This window comes from Camellia sinensis, chromosome 7 (assembly GCF_055761805.1).
Source record: "Camellia sinensis isolate YWXY chromosome 7, ASM5576180v1, whole genome shotgun sequence".
In the NCBI taxonomy this organism is placed as follows: Eukaryota; Viridiplantae; Streptophyta; class Magnoliopsida; order Ericales; family Theaceae; genus Camellia; species Camellia sinensis.
Genome location: NC_138967.1, coordinates 168,317,531 through 168,337,109, shown reverse-complemented (window position 1 = coordinate 168,337,109; position 19,579 = coordinate 168,317,531).

Sequence of the window (19,579 nt, the reverse complement as noted above, 5' to 3'; positions counted from 1 at the left end):
TCGCCCAGAGGCGCCCAAGGCTGCCATGTAATCTGCGGATGATAAATGCATAAACCAATCAGAAATCGAGAATATACAGAGCAAATCAAAGATGAAAATGAAAAGAACTGAAAGTTCTGAAGTACCTCTGAGTGTCGCACAGTGTCGAAGTACTCTCGCAGGCGAAGGAGGGTCTCTCGAGGTCTCGGCTGGTGCGGGCCCTCGAATATCAATGAATATGGGGTCACGGGAATCCCTACCACCTCCAACTCTGGGGCTAATGATGGGAAATATACATACACCCATAGCTGAGAAAAGCGGTGCAGAATGTAAATACGAAATGCTGAGAGCAAAATACAGACTGTAAAAGTGCGCTGTGTGCGTGCAATGTACAAGTAATGAAAAGCAGAAATGTAAATCAAGGGGACAGAAAGTACCTCCCAAGCTCTCCAGTAGCCGCCAAGCAAATCGCCCCGCCCGCGGGAGGTCGCGCTCATGTAAAAATAAAGGGTAGCCAGGCTGGCGCCGCCCCAATCATATCTATGAACCTGTGATAGGTCAACTAGAGCGCTCAGCAAGTATAGCCCAACTGTGTTCCCTCTGTCAGCGAACAGGGTAGTCCCGAAGAGGAACATCAGGAAACCACGGGCATACTGCTCCGTCTCCTCGGGACTCTCAGGCACCATCTCCGCCCGCCGAAAATGGGAAGAGAACCAAGTGTATCGGACTCTCCCTGAGACCCTATCAACAGGCGGGCGAGCCCCCAACAAATACATCCAGGCGGCCTCCCACTCACCCATATCCTCGTCGTAGGGAATGGACTAACCCCCGACGTCTAAGCCGGTCAATACAGCAAAGTCAAAAGGGGTCATAGTCATGTCCCCAGTAGCAGAGAAATGAAAGGAATTGGTGGTGTCCCACCATCTCTCTACTAGGGCTGCCATCAGTGTCCTCCTGGTAGGACAACGTGACAACCCGATGCAGAAGGGTCCAAATCCTGCCAAGTCCACTAAGTCTCTGACGCCCTCCGGGAGCTCGGCATACCAATCTCGCGCCATGGTAGAACCATACCCCCGCACACTACGGGAGCAAGCCTGCGTTCAGAATGAATACATGTGTCAATAATGAAATAAATGGGCTGTGTGCCAATGAGATAAAATGGGCTGTGTGCCAATGAGGTGAAATGGGCTGTGTGCCAATGAGATGAAATGGGCTGTGTGCCAATGAAATAAATGGGCTGTGTGCCAATGAGATGAAATGGGCTGTGTGCCAATGAGATGAAATGGGCTGTGTGCCAATGAGATGAAGTGGGCTGTATACCGATGAAGTAAAATAAGCTACATGCAAATTCTATCTATCTGGGCTGCGTGTTCAGAAAATTTGAAATTTGGGCTGCGTGTTCAACTTTCAGTTAACTTGTGGGCTGCGTGTTCGCTATCTACCTGGGCTGCGTGTTCAGAAAATTTGAAATTTGGGCTGCGTGTTCAACTTTCAGTTAACTTGTGGGCTGCGTGTTCACTATCTACCTGGGCTGCGTGTTCAGAAAATTTGAAATTTGGGCTGCGTGTTCAACTTTCAGTTAACTTGTGGGCTGCGTGTTCACTATCTACCTGGGCTGCGTGTTTAGAAAATTTGAAATTTGGGCTGCGTGTTCAACTTTCAGTTAACTTGTGGGCTGCGTGTTCACTATCTACCTGGGCTGCGTGTTCAGAAAATTTGAAATTTGGGCTGCGTGTTCAACTTTCAGTTAACTTGTGGGCTGCGTGTTCACTATCTACCTGGGCTGCGTGTTCAGAAAATTTGAAATTTGGGCTGCGTGTTCAACTTTCAGTTAACTTGTGGGCTGCGTGTTCACTATCTACCTGGGCTGCGTGTTCAGAAAATTTAAAATTTGGGCTGCGTGTTCAACTTTCAGTTAACTTATGAGTTGCGTGTTCACTATCTACCTGGGCTGCGTGTTCAGAAAATTTGAAATTTGGGCTGCGTGTTCAACTTTCAGTTAACTTGTGGGTTGCGTGTTCACTATCTACCTGGGCTGCGTGTTCACTATCTACCTGGGCTGCGTGTTCAGAAAATTTGAAATTTGGGCTGCGTGTTCAACTTTCAGTTAACTTGTGGGCTGCGTGTTCATTATCTACCTGGGCTGCGTGTTCAGAAAATTTGAAATTTGGGCTGCGTGTTCAACTTTCAGTTAACTTGTGGGCTGCGTGTTCACTATCTACCTGGGCTGCGTGTTCAGAAAATTTGAAATTTGGGCTGCGTGTTCAACTTTCAGTTAACTTGTGGGCTGCGTGTTCACTATCTACCTGGGCTGCGTGTTCAGAAAATTTGAAATTTGGGCTACGTGTTCAACTTTCAGTTAATTTGTGGGCTGCGTGTTCACTATCTACCTGGGCTGCGTGCTCAGAAAATTTGAAATTTGGGCTGCGTGTTCAACTTTCAGTTAATTTGTGGGCTGCGTGTTCACTATCTACCTGGGCTGCGTGTTCAGAAAATTTGAAATTTAGGCTGCGTGTTCAACTTTCAGTTAATTTGTGGGCTGCGTGTTCACTATCTACCTGGGCTGCGTGTTCAGAAAATTTGAAATTTGGGCTGCGTGTTCAACTTTCAGTTAACTTGTGGGCTGCGTGTTCACTATCTACCTGGGCTGCGTGTTCAGAAAATTTGAAATTTGGGCTGCGTGTTCAACTTTCAGTTAATTGTGGGCTGCATGTTCACTATCTAAATCTGGGCTGCGTGTTCAGAAAATGTAAAGTGTGGGCTGTGTGTTCACTTTCGAATTCGGGCTGTGTGTTCGACATATCAGTGTTTGAACCGTGTATTCTAATGTGGGCTGTGTGTTCGCAATTAATCAACGAGCCGAGTGCTCAGAAATCCGAGTGTTGAAGCTACATGTTCAAGATGTAAGCAAAGTACTATGTCATAAGCTAAACTGCATGTTCAAGCATGGCAAATGTACGAAATGTAAAATACAGAAGATGAAGTAAATACCTCTCAAGCCTCGTGAGAGAGGTGCTGCTCCGGCTCTCTGAGAAGCAGATCCATGGGTGCTCGCTCGTCAAAACTGGTAAAGTGACGGAAGACGGCACGAGGGAGGACGTGTGCTGCCGGACGGTACCTCTCGGGAATGAAAGGTCGGGTCCTCGGGGGGAGCGTCATGGGATCGAAATCGTCTCCGGCACCTGGAAAAACTCCACCGTGAGGAGAATTGCCCGCCATTTTCAAGAATCTGCAAAAGGGGAGCAAAAATGAGCAAAATTAGCAAAAATTGGAAAAAGTCAACAAAAGTCAACTCTCGGGAAATAAAAAGTCAACAAAAGTCAACTCCCGAGAAAATATTCCAAATATTAAGATAAACTTACCTCAAGTGGTGAAAATGCAAAAAGAAGCTCCGAAGCCGGAATTTAATCGCTCCAAAGTGCTTAAAACTGAGTGTTTTTGCAAAAACAATTTGCGCGGGACGTTGGAAAACGCACGTGAAACTCAAATCTGGAGAGAAAAGTGTTGAAAGAGGCAAGAAAAGGAGAGGGTTCGGCTGCCTTTTATAAGCCTCAAGGCCTTGGATTGCAAGAACATCAAAAAGGAGGGAAAAAGACCAAAATGCCCCCGGGAAAAGGGCACGGCCGGCCGGCCCCTTTTTCTAGCTGGCCAGCCATCTGCTTTTTGCAGAAATGGCCGGCCAGCCATTAGCTTTAATGGAAACCGGTTGGCCACCCCCCCTTGGGAAGATAAATGGCCGCCATGCTCCTCACATGCTCACCTAGCTCTCTGCAAATTTTGAGGAAGATCGGAGTTCCCGGGACCTGAAAAAGTTCAAGAAAAGTACACTTCCGGTCGCGAAATTGCTCTGTCAGGACATCGGCTTCAAGTTCTGACATGTGTCTCATCATCATTCATCAAAATCAAAGCGTATCCTTTTTGAAAGAGTTGTTACCTTTCAGAGAAGTGGATCGGAGGCCGTAATCGAGTTACCTTCGCCGAAACACGCATTTCCGTACTCGTTGGTTCATGACAAATGGCACCCTGATTCATGCTCATTTTGTACTATCATGCACATTATCTTGCATTCTCATGGGCATATTCACATTGTCATGTACATTTCTTGATATTGGCATACCTCTGTGTTTGAGCATGCGTTGTCACGCATATTCCGTTCTTGCATTGCGATGCATACACTCACCGGCACTGCGTGTGTCGAACTTTTGAAATCACATTAAATACCGGTTGTTAGCATATTGTACTTGTTGCAATTTTTCTCTTTTGCAGGCACGATATTGTATGTACGGTTCAATTGAGGCTGGTGCGACCAGACGAATCGCGCAGGTATCGTATCTTCTCCGTGTGAGACGTGGCGGGGATTGAATAGTCCTCCGCATTCTTAACTGCATGAAATGTAGTTGTTGCTTTGCATTCTTGCTTAAAACTGTTGCATCTATTTGCGAATACTTGCTTCATTACAGCTTGCTGCATTTGCACGATCATCGGGTTACCTTCGGCTTCTTGCATATCATTTTGCATTTTGCCCCCTGCCTGTGGGCATGCCTGCGGGCGCATCTCTATTTATCCCGTATGATTTGTCTAAGTCTTCAGCCTTGTCAAAAATAGGTCGTCTCTGGGCTTTGACATTCACTCCCGTCACTTGTGACTTCCGAGTTCTGTCAAAGAGGGGCAACTGTAGACACCCCATTTTTGACCGACCTTAAGACTCAGACGTCACTGAGTGAGCGCTTGGTGATGTTGCATAGTGTGCTCGTTCAGAAGTTTCAAAGTCGCGGCCGTAAGCCCTGCCTCCGGACTTTCGAACCCTTTTCTGTGCCTTGTCTCGGTTTGCGAACCAGACTCGATTTTCTCTGTTTCTTTTCCTGAGGGGAGGGAGAGGTCCCGTAGACCATCTCTCAATGTCCGTAGGCTACGTTTGGTGGCCGTAGGCCATTTTTCCCATTTCGGAGTCTGGTTCCCGGTTTTCGGAACCGTTGGCCGTGTGCCTCGGTTCGGGACCGCTTAACCATCTCTTATTGCTCTGATTTTTAGCATACATCTTATTTGCTCCCTTTTGAGGGACCCTGGGGTCTGAGAAACCCACTTCGTGGCCGAATGCCACTTTCGGTGCTTAACAGCCCATTTTCGGGACCCCGAACTGCGTGTTTTGGCCCCGAAACATTCGTTTTGCATCGGTTTTCGTTCATTTTTGGCAGGTACCTCTGTTTTATCACGAGGAGGGTCACTGAAGGGTGGGAGGCTGTAAATGTTGCAGCAGCCAGTTATCTCTCCTCCGGAGCCTCCCGGCGCCCGTTTTTCCAACTTCCGGGCTAATGTTGAATACCTTGGGGCTAGTGTTGCCAACTTTGAACCACATATCTGTGATCTACACACCTGGGAGGCCACTAAAAGTTGGTGGCCGGCCATTAAGGTCACCTGACCCTTTTGACCCCTTTCTTCCGGGCTAATGTTGAACCCCTTGGACCCTTTTTCTCGAACTTTGAACCACATATCTGTGATCTACACACATGAGAGGCCCCTAAAAGTTCATGGCCGGCTAGTAATTCACATTGACCCTTTTGAACCCCTCTTTCCGGGCTAATGTTGAACCCCTTGGACCCACTTTCTTGGACTTTTAACCACATGGTTGTGTTGTACACACATAGGGGTACCTCTCCAGTAGCTGGCCGGCCAGAAAATCACATTGACCCTTTTGACCCCTAGCCGGCCGGCTAGGGGGTGCGGCCGGCCGGCCACCTCCAGCAAAAGTGTTAGGCCGGCCGTGTTCCTTGCACTGTGCACTTTACAGCTGTTGGGCAATATCCCCCAGATATTTTCTGTATCCGGGGGATATTTTGTGGGGGAGTTTTACTCTCCTTCTCCCCCACCTTTACACCCCATTTTGAACCCTTATAACCAGCTGATGGCCTCCTTTGTAAGGGTTAAAAAATTTACTCTTCAAGTCTCCATAGCCAACTCCATCTTCTTCCCTCTCAATTCTTGAAAAAACCCTAAGTCTCTAACCATCATTCCTTCTACACCACCAAGCTCTACCACCACCATCTCATTTCCAGCAACAAAGAAGGATTCTTGAAGGCTAAAGAAGCTGCAAATCCATCCAAGAAGCAACAAAAGTTTGAATCTTCAAGGGTAAGTAACACTTTTACCCTTTTGACCCTTTTTCTTGATCTATTTCTAAGCCTCACTTCCTTTTTGTTTCAAGCTCCGGCCCTAACTGAAAAGGGCCATATTTTGAGCTCATCTTCACTTCTCATCAAGGGCTCAACCCTGTTTGAGCCCTCCATAATACACTTGCTTCATTGATCATCTTGTATGTCATAGTTTTGTATGCTATTTTTGACCCATGAGAAATTTATTTTCGAGCATGTTGTAAACTGATATAAGGCTTATTTTGAGCCCCTCTTCAACATTGGAGAAGGGCTAAACATTGTTTGGTATCTCCATGTGTCACTTGTAGTTCAATCCCTTATTTGGCCCCATTTTTGCATAAATTGGTAGTCCTCTTTGCTTCTGTTTTTGGACCTTGGTCCGAACTGAAAGTGGTCTTATTTTGGCCTATACTTCATGTTTCATTAACACTTTTTTTCTATTTGGTGATTATTTTGTATACTTCATGTTATAGCACCTTTTGAGCCTTGTTTTGCATCACATTTTTAGCATATTTGTATACTGATTTTGAGGTTTCCATATACTGTGAATGTTCATATTTTTGGTCCATATTCAGTGTTGTAGAAGGAAATTTTTCAGTTTGGGTTTTTCTTGTATTACTTGCTTCATTACCCCTCTTTTGGCCTCTATTCTTGCATGCTATTTTTTCCTTACCTATGCTTGCTGTTTGGCCATGTTTATAACTGTGAAAGTGCATCTTTTGGGACTGTCTAGCTTCTGTCTTTGCATTGCGTGTCCATATTGTGCATGTTTGGCATGGCTATAGGCCATTTTGGGTGCCTAATGTTGCATTTCGGGACATTTCCTTGCATTTCATGTCATTTCGCTTCATTTCGGGACTGTTTTCCCCCATATTTTGTTGCTGAAATTCCATTAGCATACTTGCATATCATTTTGCCATGTTTCATATCATTTTATCATTGTCTCGGTTTGCGTGCCCGTGTGCACGCATTTCGAGGCACCTCTTTTTTATCCGCTGGCATCCCATGTGAGTGTGGCTGAGGCTCACTCATGTTGGTATAAGTCCATTTGTCATTTTCATGTCATTCCATCGCTTTTTGCCATTGCCTCGGTTTGCGTGCCCGTGTGCACGCATTTCGAGGCATCCTTTTTTTTTTATCTGCTGGCATTCCATGTGAGTGTGGCTGAGGCTCACTCATGTTGGTATAAGTCCATTTGTCATTTTCATGTCATTCCATCGCTTTTTGCCATTGCCTCGGTTTGCGTACCCGTGTGCACGCATTTCGAGGCATCTTTTTTTTTTTTTTTTTTTTTTTTTTATCCGCCGGCATCCGATGTGAGTGTGGCTGAGGCTCACTCATGTTGGTATAAGCCCATTTGTCATTTCCATGTCATTTCATCGCATTACGCCATTGCCTCGGTTTGCGTGCCCGTGTGCACGCATTTCGAGGCACCCCTTTTTTATCCGCCGGCATCCGATGTGAGTGTGGCTGAGGCTCACTCATGTTGGTATAAGCCCATTTATCATTTCCATGTCATTTCATCACATATCATCGCCTCGATTTGCGTGCCCGTGTGCACGCATTTCGAGACACATATCATTACCTCGGTTTGCGTGCCCGTGTGCACGCATTTCGAGACACATATCATCACCTCGGTTTGCATGCCCGTGTGCACGCACTTCGAGACACATATCATCGCCTCGGTTTGCGTACCCGTGTGCACGCATTTCGAGACACATATCATCGCCTCGGTTTGCGTGCCCGTGTGCGCGCACTTCGAGGCATTTCATTTTCATAGCATTCTGTGTATGTTAGGACTATATCTTAGTTGCATTTCATGCATATCATGCATATTGCATCATGTCCGGAATAGGAGTTAGCCCGGGCACGGGAAACAAGATACATTTCGTACTCCGAGTGACGGAATGTGTCTCAATTCCCCAGTCACCGACACTCCGGATTATCCATGATGGAGTTAGGTTTTAGCTGTAGTTTCATGTGCATTCATCCTATATTGAGTTGTGCATTTCGACTCCTCGGCCATCATGCCTCGGTATGCGTGATTGGTGGCACGAGGATCGAGACATGCATATATCTGTGCAGATACATTGCTATGCCCCTTTCCTGCTCTCTGTTGCAGCAAAATCAGGAATCAGCAACTTTTTGGGAATTGGCACGCATTTCAAGAACAGGTGTAAACACAGGCTAATTGGGGCATTCCGGTGGATTTCCGCGCAAGACAATCCGGACATGCACCATCCATCAGAAGCAAGGCAGTCCCTGGCTTGCACGCCAGTGTTATTTGTTTTCTTGGTTAATTCTTTAATTAATTAGGATTTTGTAATATTTTGGACTGTAATATTCTTTTATTCGGGACTGTAATATTTGGACTGTATATTTATTCAGACCCTCTCTGCGAGGGCACAACTGTAATAAGTGTGCGTGTGTGTGTTGCATGTCTTCCAGCCCCACGTCTTTCTCCCTTTTATTTATCCGCTTATGATGGTTAGATTAGGGCATGTTTAAATTAGCATACAGTATGACAGCATGTTTGCATCATTCATCTGTATTGCATGCACCGGGCTCGGCGCACCATACTAACTGCATCGTACTTCCAATTCCAAATTGAATACATGGTAGTTGTAGCATTTCATATACCATCTTAGAATAGCCGAACCTGCTATAGTTGCATTTTGCATGCGTTGCATTAGGCATTTCTGTATACTTAGGATCATGCATGATTTCTAATACAGTTTTTGTTTTGGCTTGGAGTACCCGGTAAGTTTTATGCTTTAGCATCCTTGCATGCGTGTGAGTGTTGCCATGAATAGCATGCTTACCATGAGGCTATGTGCTTACATGATTTAACTGCCTGAATGCCTGTGGGTGGAGGCTGTGTTATCTGAATTGGAGTAAAACATCAAATGTTTTAAGCCTACCTGCGGGTAGCAAACCATTTTCAAAAACAAGCATGAAATGTTTTGTTCCAATTCGGGCGACCCGGTCTATACTTGAATGCTGTGCGCATCACATAGTAACCTAGGCTAATAACCGGTATAAGAACTCACAATGTTTTCAAAAATTGATACCATGGTTAGTAGAGGCCGATCTATGACCGGGCGAGCGGGGGTGCTCACGAAGTGACCTTCCCCAATCGTACCCAAGTTCCCGAGCCAAGGCAACTTTGGTGATGACGGACACGTGGCCTTTCGGCACCGAGTCAGGGTTTCCTAAATTTCCCAAAATAAAATATTTAGGGGGCGACTCTGTATCTGGCAAAGCAGTCCATGTTTGGCACTTCTTTCAAAAATCTGTTTTTCTCAAAACGATTTGCCGGATTTGGACTCTTTGGTTCAGACTTGGAACCGTGACTGACGAAAAGTCGGGTCCGAGCTGTAGCGAGGTCCCCCGCGGGCTTGTTATAGTGTTTTTGACCAAGCCATGCATGATCTTAAGCTTTAAATTGCATGTTTGGAGCTCAAAACTCTGTTTTGAAAACGCAGAATTTTTACAGGTCACACAAGCGAAAGATTTGCCGCTTGAGCGAACATGACGAACATTTAGTACTTGTAATAACCCTCACCACTGATTGCTGATAACCCTACTGATTACTGCTAAACTGAGACTGATTATGATAATTGATTGAATTAACTGAAATCACTAAACTGATTGATTAATTGTACTAGTTTGAATGCATATCTATCTGTTGACTGTTAAACTATCTGTTCATGTTTTTTTGCTTTAAACTGCAAATTGAAGGCCTTATCGGCGACCGAATCTGAAATTGATTAGTGATATGTGTTAATCATAATTTATGTGATTTTATGGTATATTTATTTGAAATGTGATTTGGTATGGTTAAATTAGATCAAATATTGATAAAATGCACCACTTGGACTTATTTACTATCTTGCCACTTAGTGGCCCATTACATGGAACATTTGGAGCCTTTGATACACATCATTCTTGTTCATCTTAGAGAGGGGCCAAACCGTAGGAGATAACTGAGAGAGGGAGAACTTGGCTTTAATTGAGAATTGGCTAGAGAACTTGAAGAAATTGTAGAGGATTTGTGCAAATTGAGTTTCTACACTTGAATACAAGACTTAAGGTAGAGTAATTACCTTCTTGATTGTGTATTTGAGTTGATTCTTGCATGGTTCATGAGCCTCTAGTGATTTAAGCCTAGAATTGGTCCTTATATGTTGAATTGAAGCTCATTCCATGTATGCATGCTTATATCCTAGCATTTTGAGGTTGACTACATGGAATTTGGTACATGCATGTTCATATTATTGGTATAGTCCATGATTTCATCATGTTTTGGAAAGAATTGGCTCAATTGACTAGCTTTTGAAGCTTTGAAGTTGTTGAATTTATGCATGTTACACATTCATCATGTTCTTGAAATGTTGGTTGAAATTGGGTTTAATTCCCTCACCTTTGGGCCTTGATTTTACAAATTGAGCTTTGAATCATGTCATACTATGTATTTACAAGTGTTTTCCAGGAAATGGGCCCAAAGGAATCGAATTTGTTACATTTGAAGTTGAATTTGAGCTTGAGGTTCAAATCTGGGAATTTCAGATTTTGAACTCACGCTCGAGCGGGGTGACTGGTGTTCGAGCGTGAAATTCGTGCTCCCAGCACTCTGCACTGTTTTACAGTCCGCTCGAGCGAGGTTTGGACGCTCGAGCGAGGACTTGTGTCACACGTTTGAGCAGGTGTCGAGCGCCCAATCAAGCGTGATTTTCACACGTCCAGTACTTTTTCAGTACGCTCGAGCGTGAAAGTTTACGCTCGAGCGGAGTCTTTTGTTTGCATGTCCGCTCGAGCGGAGAATCCCACGCTCGAGCGAGACCCTTACTTTCTGAAAATTCTGAAAATGTTTGTAAAGTGCATCTTTGCATCCTCATTCCATTCTAGGCATTCCCAGGCCTAGTTTAAGGTATCTTAATGAGGATATAGATCTAGAACCACACCGAGGCAAATTAGGGATTAAGTTACTATTTTTCCAACTGTATAGCTTAGTGTGTGTTCACTCTGTAACTGTGTAGGGTTGGCATCTGAGGACGCGCTCTAGCTTAACTGTAACCCAGAACTCTGTGAGTAACAACTGTGTAAAGATATGTTCAAATATGATTATCTTCTGAACAATTGAACTGTACTGTTTTCTGAAATGATACTGTTACTGAATGAATGATGTCCTAATTACGAACTGTATTGTGACATCCTTAGCAACCTACTGTTACTGTGTTGTACTGCTACTGTCACAGAGATCTCTGTCGGTTCCCACGTTGGAACCAGTACTATTTACTGATATGATGGCCATCAACTGACTATTCGATCTGATAAGACCTACTGTACTGTTTTGCTACTGGATGTGCCACATATGACTGTAATGATTGAATAACTGACATACTGATTGAAATGATTGTTTTCAATATTGTAAGGACATTCATTCTTAACCTCTTTACGCATTATGTTATTCACTGGACTTTAGCTCACTGCTCATATATATATATATATGTAGGTGTACAGGCACCGGACCGTTGCTAGAAGCGTCGGGGTAAACTCCAATTTTGTTAAGCCAGCCACTGTGCCTCACTGCGAGGTTCCGAGCCTGTAAAGCCAGGGCTTTTTGGGTGTTTTAGTTTTCTTATTTTTTGTATCTGTTATGTAACTACTGTTTAGACTGAATGTTTTTGTACTTGTAACAACCCTCATATTGCTTACCGATTAATGACTGATTGATTACCGATAACCATCGATTACTGTTAAACCGAATTGATTATGACTAATAATTGGACTGATTAAAGTACTGAATTGACTGACTGGAATCTGGAATTTATTGACTGACTGTATCTGTTTAAATGCATAATCCATCTGTTTGACTGTTTGATTATCTGTTCGTGTTTCATGTTTAAACTGCTAATTGAAGGCCTTATCGACGGCCGAACCAGAAATTGATTAGTGTTTTATGATCATCATAATTAATGTGATTTTATGGTATATTTATCTGAAAACTGATTAGGTATGATTAAATTAGATTAAAATGAGTTAATTATATGAATTGGACTTATTTACAACCTTGCCCTTGAGTGGGTCACTACCTATACACCTTTGAGTTCATTACACTTAAATCAAAATGTTTTCCTCAGCCTTCTTCCTTGCATTACCGACTATAGAGAGAGAGAGGAACTAGAGGAGTGAATTTCATCTCATTTTGCTTGTAAATTGCTTGGTAATTGAAGGAATTGGAGTATAGGTTGCAAATTAAGCTTTCTCACCTTGTAATTGAAGCTCTAGGTAAGGATTTCAACCCCTCTTTGTTGTGTTTAAGCTTATTCATGCAAGATTCGTGAGCCTCTAGTGAATTAAGTCTAGTATTGGTTCATGGTTGTTGATATAGAGCATAATTCATGCATGCATGTTAGTGTTGTTGGAGTTTGAGTTGAGTTCATGGCAAAATATTGCATGCATGTTCACAATTATATTCAAGTCCATGATTTCATCATGTTTTGGAAACAATTGGCTCCTTAGAGCATCAATTTGGAACTTCAAAATGATTTGAATTCATGCATGTTTGCATGTTCATATTGTTCTTGAAAAATGGTTTGAAATTGGGTTTCAATTAAACACCCTTGGGCTTTGATTTCTCAAATTGAGTTTTGAACTATGATATTCTATATGTTTACAACTGTTTTCTAGAAATTCAGCCCAAGAGGATCGGTTTTGATGCTTTTGAACTTGGTTTTTGGTTTGGAGGTGCAATCTGGAATTTCCAGATTTTTCACTTCCGCTCGAGCGGGGTAAGAGACGCTCGAGCGGGTAATTCGAGCATCCAGTATCTCTGCACTGTTTTACAGTTGTGTCTCACGATCGAGCGGGCGTCGAGCGCCCGTCGAGCGAAGATTTCACCCATCTAGTACTTTTATAGTACGCTCGAGCGGGAAAGTTGACGCTCGAGCGTGTACCTTTGTTGCATGACCGCTCGAGCGGGGAAACCTGCGCTCGAGCGGGACTCTGTTTTCTGCTAAATTCTGAAACTGCTTTTTGAGTACATCTTTGCATCCTCATCCCATTCTAGGCATTCCTAGGCCTAGTTTAAGACATTTTATGGAGGATATAGATGTAGAACACACCGAGGCAAATTAGGGATTAAGTTGTTATCTTTCCCAGCTGTGCAGCTTAGTGTGTGTTCAATCTGTTAACTGTGTAGGGTTGGCGACTGGGAAGACGCGCTCTAGCTTACTGTAGCCCAAACTCTGTGAGTAACAATTGTGTAAAGATATGTTCAACTGAGAATGTTTTCTGACTGTTTAACGAAACTGCTTTCTGAAGTACTTATTGTTAATTGTTGAATGTATGTCCTATATTCCGAAATGTATTGTGGCATCCTTAGCAACTGTTGTATACTGTTATTGCTACTGTTACAGAGATCTCTGTCGGTTCCCTCGCGGAACCACTACTGTTTACTGACTGATGGCCATCATTACTGTTCGGTCTTTAAGACTTACTGTTTACTGCTATGCTAATGGATGTACCACATATGATTGAATAACTGTTCTGACTGAAAGATTGAAGTATTGTTTGATGAACTGATTTCATTACTGTAAGGACATTTCATTCTTAACCTCCTTACGCATTATGTTATTCACTGGGCTTTAGCTCACTGTTTATATATATATGTAGGTGTCCAAGCACCAGACCGCGGCTAGGAGCGTCAGGGTTACTCCAGTTTTGTCAAGCCAGCCCATGTGCCTCACTGCGAGGTTCCGAGCCTATCTGTTAAGGCTTAGGGGTGTTTTAGATTTCCCCCTTCTGTACCGTCTTACTGTTCTGTATAGACTGAAGGTTTACTGTACTGTTATGCAGGGATTGAGTCCCTAGTCTGAATGATTGTAAATATTGTGCATACTGTTCTGTACTGTTTATGTATATATGTATGAAAAGTCTTTTTGCATACAAACTGTCACAGCTCATTGGGCATTGTTTAATTACTGTTTTGGCTTCCGCCAGGCCCTGTACTTTGTTTTACTGTACTACTGTTCTGCAGGCCTTTGGTAATCTCGGATTACTGGCCGATTACGGTGCTAAACCCATAGGTCCGGGTTTGGGTCGTGACAGTACTGTACTGTTTAATAGGGATTAAGTCCCTGTCCTGAATAATTGTATACATTGTACATACTGTCTTGGTACTGATTGTATATAGATATATATGAAAAGTCTTTTTGCATACAAACTGTCACAACTCATTGGACATTGCCTATTTACTGTTTTGGCTTCAACCATGCCCCTGTACTCTGTATTATTGTCTGACTGTTAAGCAGGCCTTCGGAAATCTCGGATTACTGGCCAGTTACGTTACTAAACCCATAGGGGCGGGTTTGGGTCGTGACAGAGTGGTATCAAAGCGATACTTAACCACGAGTTATACCGCACACACGTGTCTAAATGAGCTATAGGGTGTCCTAGAAAAGCAATTAGGGCATCACATGAGCATGAAAAGTGTGTGCGGACATGACATGAATATGTGTTAATGTGTTGAAACATATAACTGCTTATGTTTAAATGTTTAAAGTATGCAACTTCCTACGTTTAGTATTACTATGTTGCATATAGTGAAATGGGTAATGCAAGCACTGCTAATGAAACTGAATCCTCTGAGGCAAGAATGACGAGGTTGGAAAGAATGGTGGAACTACTAACCGCAAGACTAAAACAACAATAGAACCAACAGTCCCCACCTCCTCCAGTATAACCAGAGCCACCTGTTAATGATGATATCATAGCTTTGACACAGAAATTTAGTAAGATGAAACCGCCATCCTTTCAGGAAGGCCTTGAACCGCTAAAAGCTAAAGCTTGGGTTTTTGAAACAGAAAAATTATTTGAGGTTTTTCCATGTTCTGAAGCTCATAAAGTGTTGCTAGCTACCTTCACCTTACAAGAAGAAGCTAGAAGGTGGTGGATGTTAATCCGTGATCCAAATACTGTCATGACTTGGGCTCAATTTAAGGAGTCCTTCTTCGAAAAGTACTTCCCTTAGTGTGTCAGGGACAGAAAGGTGATTGAATTTGAACAACTGAAACAAGGTACCATGTCCGTAGGAGAGTATGAAACAAAGTTTACAGAATTTGCCCGTTATGCACCACACATGGTTGATATAGATTACAAAAAAGCCAGGAAGTTTGAAGGCGACCTTAATGTTGAAATCCTTGATAGGATCAATGTTTTGAAACTATTGAAGTATGTGGATGTCCTTGACCGAGCCATTATGGCCGAAGCAAATATCGAAGCTTTGAAACAGACTGAAACACCTGCAATTGAGTAGCGCGGGAAGAAACGGGGTTTTAAATTCAAGAAAGGCAGAAACAACCCACTGAACAAAAAGTAAAACTCAGGGTCAACCACCAGCTCTAGTCAAGGAAGTGGTTCCATACCGCCCTGCTCCGAATGTGGTAAGAAACACAGAGGGGTTTGCTATAAATTATCTGGTGCTTGTTACAGGTGTGGCAAGGTGGCCCACATGGTAAAAGATTGCCCCTCTGCTCCTCAGGGCAATAGTAAAGCTGCAGCCAGCGGCGCAGCATCAACTGCTCCACCAAAACCCAATCCCAAAGCTACTGGGAAAGAGCCTATGAGGCAAGGCCGAGTGTTCGCACTCGTACCGGGAGACGTAAAAAATACCGAGACCGTCGTGTCAGGTATCCTCTCTATTTGTACCCAAAATGCTTACGTACTGATTGATTCGGGGTCTACGCATTCATATGTATCGTATGCTTTTTTGAAAAAATTGAATAGACCATTAGAACCCATGAATTATCTGTTAGCTGTATCTTCACCTGTTGGGGGATCTATGACTTGTACTTATATGTACCCTGCATGTGAAATTATTGTTGGGGATATGCATCTATATATTGATTTATTGCCATTGAACATTGACCATTTTGATATAATATTGGGGATGAACTGGTTAACGAAGTATCATGCTACCATAGACTGTGTAACGAAACAAGTAGTTTTCTGTCCACCCGGACTGCCCGAATTTGTGTTTAACGGAGTAGGAGTAGTACCTCCCCCGTATCTGATTTCCTCCATGAAAGCCTTTAAATTGATTAAAAAGGGGTGTAAAGGGTATTTCTTTTCTATATTGACTGTACCTACTGATGATAATACCGATGTGAACAATATTCCTATAGTTAGAGAATTTCCAGATGTATTCCCAAATGATCTACCAGGGGATTTGATTGACAGGGAGATTGAGTTCACCGTTGATGTGATTCCGGGTACACAGCTAGTATCTAAAGCTCCTTACCGAATGTCTCCGACTGAACTAAAAGAATTAAAGGTACAACTGCAAGAACTGTTAGACAAGAAGTTCATCAGGCCCAGTACTTCACCGTGGGGCGCACTTGTCTTATTTGTAGAAAAGAAAGACGGCTCACTGAGACTTTGCATTGACTACCGTGAACTGAACAAGGTAAATGTGAAAAATAAATATCCATTGCCACGTATTGATGACTTATTTGATCAGTTACAGGGTGCTCAAGTGTTCTCTAAGATTGATCTCAGATCCGGTTATCATCAGCTGAAAGTTAAACCAGTGGACATTGACAAAACTGTTTTTCGAACGAGGTATGGACATTACGAATTCCTAGTTATGCCTTTCGGAGTTACCAATGCACCTGTTGCATTTATGGACCTTATGAATAGAATTTTTAAACCATTCCTCGATGACTTTATTGTTGTATTTATAGACGACATTCTGATTTATTCTAAAAGTAGAGAAGAACATGAACATCATCTAAGACTTGCCTTACAGACCTTAAGATAACAGAAACTGTATGCTAAACTGTCTAAATGTGAATTTTGGCTTGATCATGTTATGTTTTTGGGACATGTTATTAGCAAGGATGGAATTTCAGTTGATCCGCAGAAAGTTGAGGCAGTAGTAAATTGGCCTAGACCTACAAATGTTACAGAAGTCTGAAGCTTTTTGGGATTAGCCGGGTATTATAGAAGATTTGTCAAAGACTTCTCCAAAATTGCCTTACCATTGACTCAACTGACACAAAAAGGGATATCATTTGACTGGACTGACCAAAGAGAATCAGCATTTCAAGAGTTGAAAACTCGACTTGTGACTGCACCAGTTCTTACCCTACCTTCAGGTACGAATGGTTTTACCATTTTTAGTGATGCTTCTCATAAGGGTTTGTGATGTGTTTCAATGCAGAATGGGAGAGTTATTGCCTATGCTTCCCGACAACTGAGACCGCATGAAAAGAACTACTCGACCCATGACTTAGAACTTGCTGCAGTAGTGTTCGCACTGAAAATCTGGCGTCACCACCTTTATGGGGCGACATGTGAAGTATATACTGACCACAAGAGTTTGAAATATTTCTTCACACAGAAAGAACTGAACATGAGACAGCGGAGATGGCTAGAATTGATTAAAGACTATGACCTACAGATTTTGTACCATTCGGGGAAAGCCAACACCGTTGCCGATGTATTGAGTCGGAAATTGATTGGGAACTTAGCCTGTTTACTCACTGGACAGAAGGAGTTGCTATGTGACCTTGAGAAATCTGAAATTGAGATTGTTTTGCGAGAAACAGGTGGAACAATAACTGCTATTTCTGCTCAACCGGCACTGATTGAAGAAATTAAAGAGAGGTAACAACAGGATGACTTCTTGAAGAAGATCATTGATGAACTAGAATCCAAACCGAGGCCGAATTTCAAATTTGAGAATAATGTGTTGAAATTTCAGGGAAGATTATGTGTACCGAATGACTCTGAACTGAAAAGAAGAGTTTTGCAAAAAGGCCATAATTCGAAACTGTCTATCCACCCAGGAAATACGAAAATGTATCAAGACTTGAAACTAAATTTCTGGTGGCCGGGAATGAAGAAAGAGATTGCTGATTTTGTATCAAAGTGTCTTCATTGCCAACAAGTCAAAGCGGAACATCAACGACCCGCAGGCTTACTACAACCCTTACCGATACCGGAGTGGAAATGGGAACATATCACCATGGATTTCATTGTTGGTTTACCTCGCTCCAGTAAAGGTATGGACTCAATTTGGGTTATTGTTGATAGACTGACTAAATCTACTCACTTCTTACCTGTCAAAACAATTTATAATGCGGACAAATTGGCTGTAATCTATATTGATGAAATTGTTAGACTGCATGGAGTGCCTGTGTCCATTGTTTCTGATAGGGACTCGAAGTTTACATCGAGATTTTGGCAAAGCCTACAGACTGCATTGGGTACTGAACTGAGACTGAGTAGTGCATACCATCCTTAGACAGATGGCCAGTCAGAAAGGACCATCCAGACTCTGGAGGACTTACTGAGAATGTGTGTCCTTGATTTTCAGAGAAATTGGGAAAGCCATTTGCCATTGGTTGAATTCGCCTACAACAACAGTTATCACTCAAGTATTGGTATGGCGCCTTTCGAGGCATTGTATGGCAGAAAATGTAGATCTCCGATTTGCTGGGCAGAAGTTGGAGATGGGCCTTTCCTTGGGCCCGGGATTGTCTATGAAACTACAGAAAAAGTAAAATTGATCCAACAGAGACTGAAAACCGCACAGAGCCGACAGAAAAGTTATGCGGATATCAGAAGGCGAGACAGAGAGTATGAAGTAGGTGATCACGCTTTTGTGAAAGTGACACCAATGAAAGGCCAGACTCGTTTTGGAGTCAAGGGTAAGTTAGCGCCAAGATATGTCGGACCGTATGAGATTATTGAGAAAATCAATCCAGTGGCGTATTAAGTAGCGCTTCCTCCTGAAATGGAGCATATGCACAACGTGTTCCATATTTCTATGTTGAGGGACTACCTCCGAGATCCTTTTCATGTGATAGAGCCGACCCGTATAGTTCTAAGCGATGACTACACTTACGAGGAACGACCTGTTCAGATTGTAAACAGATGGATCAAGAAGTTGAGAAACAAAGAGATTCCGTTAGTGAAAGTTGACTGGCAGAATCATGGTGGCGTGTATGCCACTTGGAAAAGGAAAGATGACATGGCCGAGAGATATCCTGACTTGTTTCCACTGAATCATGTTTTCTTCCAGAATGAAGGTAATTCGAGTTTGGAGGACCAAACTCTTTTTAAGGAGGGGAGACTGTAATAACCCTCACCACTGATTACTGATAACCCTACTGATTACTGCTAAACTGAGACTGATTATGACAATTGATTGAATTAACTGAAATCACTAAACTGATTGATTAATTGTACTAGTTTGAATGCATATCTATCTGTTGACTGTTAAACTATCTGTTCACGTTTTTTTGCTTTAAACTGCAAATTGAAGGTCTTATCGGCAGCCGAATCTGAAATTGATTAGTGATATGTGTTAATCATAATTTATGTGATTTTATGGTATATTTATTTGAAATGTGATTTGGTATGGTTAAATTAGATCAAATATT